The sequence below is a fragment of the Zea mays genome, chromosome 4, assembly GCF_902167145.1.
Source record: "Zea mays cultivar B73 chromosome 4, Zm-B73-REFERENCE-NAM-5.0, whole genome shotgun sequence".
NCBI classification, from domain to species: Eukaryota; Viridiplantae; Streptophyta; class Magnoliopsida; order Poales; family Poaceae; genus Zea; species Zea mays.
The window spans coordinates 103,487,537-103,494,982 of NC_050099.1; positions in this window are offsets into that span (position 1 = coordinate 103,487,537).

Genomic DNA, 7,446 nt, shown 5'->3' on the forward strand with positions numbered 1-7,446 from the left:
GGAGTAGAGAGCCAAAGGTTTCATACATCAAGATAGATATTGCGCAAGGGTGGCAATACAATGGCACGAAAGCAAAAGTATAAGAATTCAATAGGGAGAAAGCATTATCAAGGAGAGAAGTAGAGAGACAAAGGGTTCAATATATCAAGGTAGATATTGTCCAAGGATGACAATACAATGGCAAGAAAACAAGAGTAGAAGAAATCAAGGGTTATATAACAATATTATGGATTAGAAAACAACTACCATATAACATCGTCCTTACCGATCTAGTCGAAAACTTAGCACTATAGAACTATCCTATCAACCTAACCAAGAAGTCTGGTAATAGATCCAAAGGATCCATAACAAAACTTCTTGTGGAGTGGGGATAAGATAGAGAATAGGGCATCGTTGATAGCTTCGAAAAGGGTTCCTTCTGGTAAACTTCGCTTCAAGTTCCGCAATCCTAGCTTGATCATCTTGCAATGCTTCTCATTAGAACCTTCTGATAGATGGAGAATCAGACAAGAAAGGTTGAAAATAAAATAGACGAGTTTTGATATAAAGTAAGTTTTTATTGAGACAAATAAGTCAAGTTTTGAACGACTGATTGGGCTTTCCATTTCTAACTAATCTAGCGACCTACGGTCACATTCCTCTGATACCACTTCTGTCACACCCGTTTCCCAAGGGCAGAGCCGGGTGCATAGCATATGTGTGCCAGGATCTATTTCCACACATATGTTGACGTCACAAGCGTAATATATCAAAAGAACAATGCATAAAAGCGTAAATAACGATTATATTAACATATTACACTTCGAACAGACATAATGTCTTAACCTTTATTCATCAAAGTACAGCGAAACAAGGACATCCATCCACAGGAAAATGACCGGGGGTATCACTAGACTAGCATCCATGGAGTTCAGCATCATATCTTCATCTGCAACTTCTGATCAAAATTAAGCAAGGGTGAGCTCACTTATGGTCGGGGCTCAGCAAGTGGGGGAAAAACTAATGCAAGGTAACAAGGTGAGGCTAAGGTTGAGCAGTAAGCATTTTAGTTGGTCAACATTTTATTAACAACACCTGTCTTACTAATAACTGTGAATCCCAAGTATTCCCATTAAGCAAAGGTATAAGAGTATATAAAAAAACACTTAAGTGAAACCACTTAAGCAAACCATTGGAAGATCATCGGATCTCGATTTATTTTCATCTTCAAGTTCAATTATCATGTGAGGAGTCCAGGCTGCTCATAACCGTGAGCACGGCTGATATATCAGTTTTACACTCTGCAGAGGTGGTACAACTTTACCCACAAGCCGTGTATCCCCTCTAGCCTGGGTCGGCCAAAACCCGTAAACACTTCCGAGGTGAGTGGCTAGGGATCCACTATGAGGCTTTCACAAAATACACTTAATACGAAGCAACCCTCTAAGGTTTCTAAAGACGATGGTGGTGGCCCCCTGGGTGAGGTACCTTAGCCAAGAATACGTCCCCATGTTAACGTGGGCTGCCAACACCTACCGCTCCCCCTCTTGCCCATATTTCAGGTAAGGTTGCCAGGCACTAAGCATATAAAGCTAATTACCAAAGCCAGAGCCATGATAGCACTCATGGTTGCACTGTTTTCCCGGGTGGTCACTCCATGTTCCAATTAATATGCAATAATCTTGTTTAACCATCGGGTTAACAACAATAATGTAAACCTACCATTTTGGAACATTAATATCATAAGCGGGAGTGACTGCATAAAGTTAAGTTGTAGCAATAGCATAGCCACGAAGGTAAAGTGTAATTCCCAGGTTTAATCAAGGAATAAGGTTGGAAAGGTTATCTAAATAGGTAACCCGTCAAGTTATGCATATATATATCCAAAAGAATAAACTTTATTAAATGTATTGTTTGGGATCAAACAGAGTATGCAGAGGGAGAAGTCCACTTGCCTTGCTTACTGAAAACTTGAGGTTCTTCCACGGATCGAAATAGATCTTGATTCTTAACTATTAGATCAACCACTGAATATCACACAAACAAACAGGAAGAACAAACACCACTCAATAACATACAACATTCATCATACGTAAAGCTAAAAAAAGCCTAACGAAAAGAGCGTTCGTTTTTTTCAAAAACATCGCAAGTAATAGTTATAATGAGAGGGTATTCTTTTAAAAAAATGTGTGATCTATACTTTATAAAATAAGACATGAGCTTAAAAATATCTTAATTAAAATATACAAAAATTAAGTTCATCAAATTAATCTTTTATAAAACGTCATATGTGATATGTCTAAGATTAAGGGTTTATAAGACGATAAAACACGTTATAACGATATTAAACATTTTTAACCTTTTAGAAAAGATATAAGTTATATATCTAAGGTTAATGCGTTATGAAATACATTATTAATTTTAGAAGCATTATGGAATGTATTATAAATATTGTTAACCACTCACTTATGATAAATTAAGATATAAGTCTAAATAGGTTTTATGTGAAAAGGTTATTATTATTATTAAACACCTATTTATGGAAAGTTATGGTATATGCCTTAAATGAACTTTTATGTAAAAGACAATGAACAAACAACTATCTTTTAATTTCATTTGAAAACACATAGCCTATATTATTATATTCGAAGTCCATATATAAGGTAACATTTTAAGTTATACAGGAACTTAAACTCTTATTACTTTATTTTATCCTTTAGAAAAAGCTAAGTGATTCGTATATAATGTGGACTAAATTCTATGAACTCATTAATCATGTCATAAATCTAGTTAAGAATAAATTTACTATAGGTTTGATTAATAAATTATGATAAAGGATAATTAATCTATTAATTATCTTTAATTCTATTGTAGGGACAAATAGTCTAAATGATCTAATTCATTAGAGAGGAAATTATGTATAAACTATCATTTTAGTTATTTGGGTGAATTAAGTTATATTAATATTATTAAAAATCCTTATATGGTGTATTCATATCTAAATATGAAATACTTGAATATAAATTTAAATCATAAAAACGTAATTATATAATTATTTATCTAGTAGGTTTGATTAAGAAAATGTGAACTACATTTGTTTTTAACTACGCATAAATTGAGTATAACAAATATAATTTAAATTTATTCACGAGAGCAAGAAAACTATTGAAAACACATATTTAAGGGATTTTTCATGTAATTACAAAGCTTAACAAAATAATAATGATTAACTTGCTAAATATTGTTTTTTATAACAATCTTAATTCAAATTAAGCTATGAATATACGCGCATTGTAAGAAACACTAATTAAAATGCTTATGACATATGAAATACTTGAATATAAATTTAAATCATAAAAACATAATTATATAATTATTTATCTAGTAGGTTTGATTAAGAAAATGTGAACTACATTTGTTTTTAACTACGCATAAATTGACTATAACAAATATAATTTAAATTTATTCACGAGAGCAAGAAAACTATTGAAAACACATATTTAAGGGATTTTTCATGTAATTACAAAGCTTAACAAAATAATAATGATTAACTTGCTAAATATTGTTTTTTTATAACAATCTTAATTCAAATTAAGCTATGAATATACGCGCATTGTAAGAAACACTAATTAAAATGCTTATGACATAATTATGAAAATAACAAGACCATTTCTTTTTAATTGGGTTCCTAATATATATTTTATATTATAACAGGGACCTACACATAAATAAAGATAGATTAGGAGGGGTAGCTAATAAATTTACATTTTTTATACATACGTCATTATAAATAATTATAATTATTTTTAATTTTTTAATTTGAAAACTGCATAATACAACAAGCATAATACAAATTAATTTACAAAACAAGTAAATCGTTGCAACTATCAATTTAAACTGATCAGCACACTAACACATAACTATCTAAATACTAGTTAATTTATTTGGATATTGAATACACATAAATCAATTATAGCAAACATAATTCAAATTTATTTGTGAAAACATGTAAATTATTGGAAACACTGATTTCAAATGTTTAACATAAATTTATGGAGTTAACAAATTAATATATAATTTATTTGAGTCTCACATGCACATTTTAAAATGGGAAAATTGTCGCAGTGGTTAGCTCAAAATTAAACATAGACGATAGGGAGTAGCGTGTAAAAATTGGACCTTTCTTTTACCTTCGGATTGCGGAGAGAAAACAGATCGTCGCGACGTGGAACAGAGAATGATGATGACGGTCGGCGCGACAAGCTGGGCGTAGAGGTTCTAGTGACGTCGTGACAGTGAACTCCAGCGATGTGCAGGCGCTAGTGACGGCGAGTATCGCTGTGCGCAAACAGCAGGGGATGGCGAGACGACTGCTCAATGTCCATCTTCAGCGCGACGGGGCTGAGCAGATGGCTGAGAGCGCTAGGGAATAATGGGACGCCCTTTGTTGGCGGCTAGGAAGGAGCAGAGAGCTTCGGCAGCGGCAGTTTGCGGGTGGCGAGCGCGGCAACAAAGTGGAGAGCGAAGAGCGAGGAGAGAGCAGCAAGGGCGAGCAGGGAGAAGAGTGAGGCGAACCTGCGGCACTGCAGATATACGCAACGAGAGGAGTGGAGAGGATGCCGACGGAGGAGCTCGACCATGACTATTAATGGCACGACATGAGTGCGGGAAACGGCTAGCAGTAAAGGTGGTGCCGAGTGGAAGGAGAGAGAGGGCGCGGATGTTTCGGCTGGGCTGTGCGGCAACGTGAATGCCATGGGCAGGAGAACCAGCGGCAGCGCGTACGTCCGATCTAGCAGACGAGCAGATTGAGCCGTGTCTATGTGGGAGAAAATAATTAAGGAGAGAGAAGAAAGTGATGAGGCCCACATGTAAGGGAGAAAGAACGAGGCATGGGATTTAGTGTGCGGGCTTGGAAGCTGAGCGTTGGTGTCAAATATATATATATTGTTTTCAATTTCCCTTTTTTATGCCGCACGGTGTGTGTTTTGCTTTTATGTTTTTTTATTTTAAATATTCGAATATATATAGGTCAAAAATTCCAAAAATATATTACCATAAATAGAACACATTTCTAAAAAATATATTTATCAACACATTATATTTTTATAAAATAAAATCCACACCAATAAATCCAAATAATGTGTATAAACATAATAATATCACAATTATTTATAAATCGATGCATGCTCTTAAAAATTATTTAAACAATTTCTTATTAGTTTCAAAATAAGATTTTTACACCAACTTAAATCCAAAAATGTGTACATCAAATAAAATTAATGTATCTGTATGAATGCAACAAACACTTGACAAAAAAATTATTTATTTAAGAAATTATTCAATTTAATTATATCATCATTTCATTATTTGAAAACATAAATATTTTCCTTTCCACTGAAAATTAATAATATAAACTAAGTTATCTTTAATTGATGGATTTAGGGTGTTACAGTACTGCACCCCGAGTGGCTAGCAAATCCTGTTCTTGTGCTAAAAAAGAATAAAGTGGATTAGCGCATGTGTGTCGACTATACTGATCTCAACAAGCATTGTCCGAAGGATCCCTTCGGGCTCCCTAGAATAGATCAGGTAGTTGACTCGACTGCTGGCTGTTCTATGCTCTCCTTCCTAGACTGCTACTCTAGATATCATCATATCATCTTGGCAAAAGAATATGAGGAGAAGACTGCTTTCATCAACCCATTTGGAGCTTGCTACTATACCTCCATGTCGTTCAGCCTCAAGAACGCTAGAGCGACTTACCAGAGAGCCATCCAAACATGTTTAGCCGATCACTGGGGCAAGCGGGTGGAAGCCTACATTGATGATGTGGTTATCAAGATAGAAAACTCATAAAACTTCATTGAAAATTTGCAGTTGGTCCTCAACGGCGTAAGGCACTACCGGTGGAAGCTGAACCCAGAAAAGTGTGTCTTCGGAGTACCAGCTGGGAAGCTACTCGGATTCATTATCAGCCACCAAGGAATTGAAGCAAATCCAAAAAAGATCGAGGCCATCATGAGAATGGAAGCGCCACGGTCGTAGAAAAAGGTGCAAAGGCTTACTGGATGCATGGCAGCCCTGAGCAGGTTCATATCAAGGCTAGGAGAGAAAGGGATGCCATTTTACAAACTACTCAAGAAGGTGAACAAGTTTCAGTGGACCACAGAGGAACAAGAAGCCTTAGAGGCACTGAAGAAGTTCTAGACCACGCCACCAGTACTCAAGCCGCCGCGCCGGGCTATGCTAGGTCAGCCGACAGAAGATCTGCTCCTATATATCTCCTACAGGACTCACGTAGTAAGCACTGCGTTAGTAGTCAAGCGGGAGGAGGAAGGACATGCATACCCGGTGCAACATCTAGTTTACTTCATCAGCGAAGTCCTCGGGCCCTCAAAGATAAGGTATCCTCAAGTCCAGAAGCTGTTGTATGCGGTACTTCTAACCGCTCATAAGCTCCGGCACTACTTGGACAACCACAAAGTTATAGTAGTCATAGGATTTCTGATAGGGGATATTCTTCACAACAAAGAAGCTATTGGAAGGATAGCCAAGTGGGCATGCAAGCTCGGGGCTCACGACATAGAGTTCCAGCCCCGCACGGCGATAAAAACTCAGGCGTTGGTCGACTTTATATCAGAATGGACTGAGCACTAGGTCCCGGATAGCCTAGAAGTTACTGAAGTGTGGAGAATGTACTTTGATGGATTGCTGAAGCTGCAAGGAGCGGGAGCAGGGATTCTCTTTATTGCTCCTAGAGGTGAACAACTCAAGTATGCACTCCAGCTGTTGTTTCCAGCATCAAATAATGCGGCAGAATATGAAGCATTGGTCCATGGGCTGACCATCACAGTATCACTCGGCATCAAGAAGCTGATGGTATATGGCGACTCACTGGTAGTCATAAGCCAGATAAACAAGGATTGGGACTACTCGACCGATTCAATGGCAAATACTGTGCAGCTGTGCGAAAACTGGAAGACAAGTTCGAAGGATTGGAGTTCCATCACGTGGAAAGGGATCGCAATGCAGCAGCAGATGCGTTGTCGAAGCTGGGATCCAGTCAGGCCCATGCTCCGCCTGAGATCTTCGTCCAAGAAATATCACAGCTGAGCATCCTCACGGACCAGGTGGAAGAATGCAACGCCTTGAGTCAGCCAGAGGTAGATCCCAACGATTGGAGAGAGCCTATCATCAGGTACATAAAGAATGAAGAAGAGCAATATGATAAAGCCATGGCAGAACGCATTGCAAGGCAGTCAGCCCACTACACCATCATAGGGGGTTTGCTGTACAGAAGAGGCGCAGGAGGAGTCTTCATGAAATGCATCCACTCGGCCACTGGGAGACAATTGTTAGATGAAATCCATGTTGGGCAGTGTGGAGTGCATGCTGCATCAAGGACTGGTGGGAAAGGCTTTCAGATCTGGTTTCTATTTGCCAACTGCGAAGAGTGATGCTGCC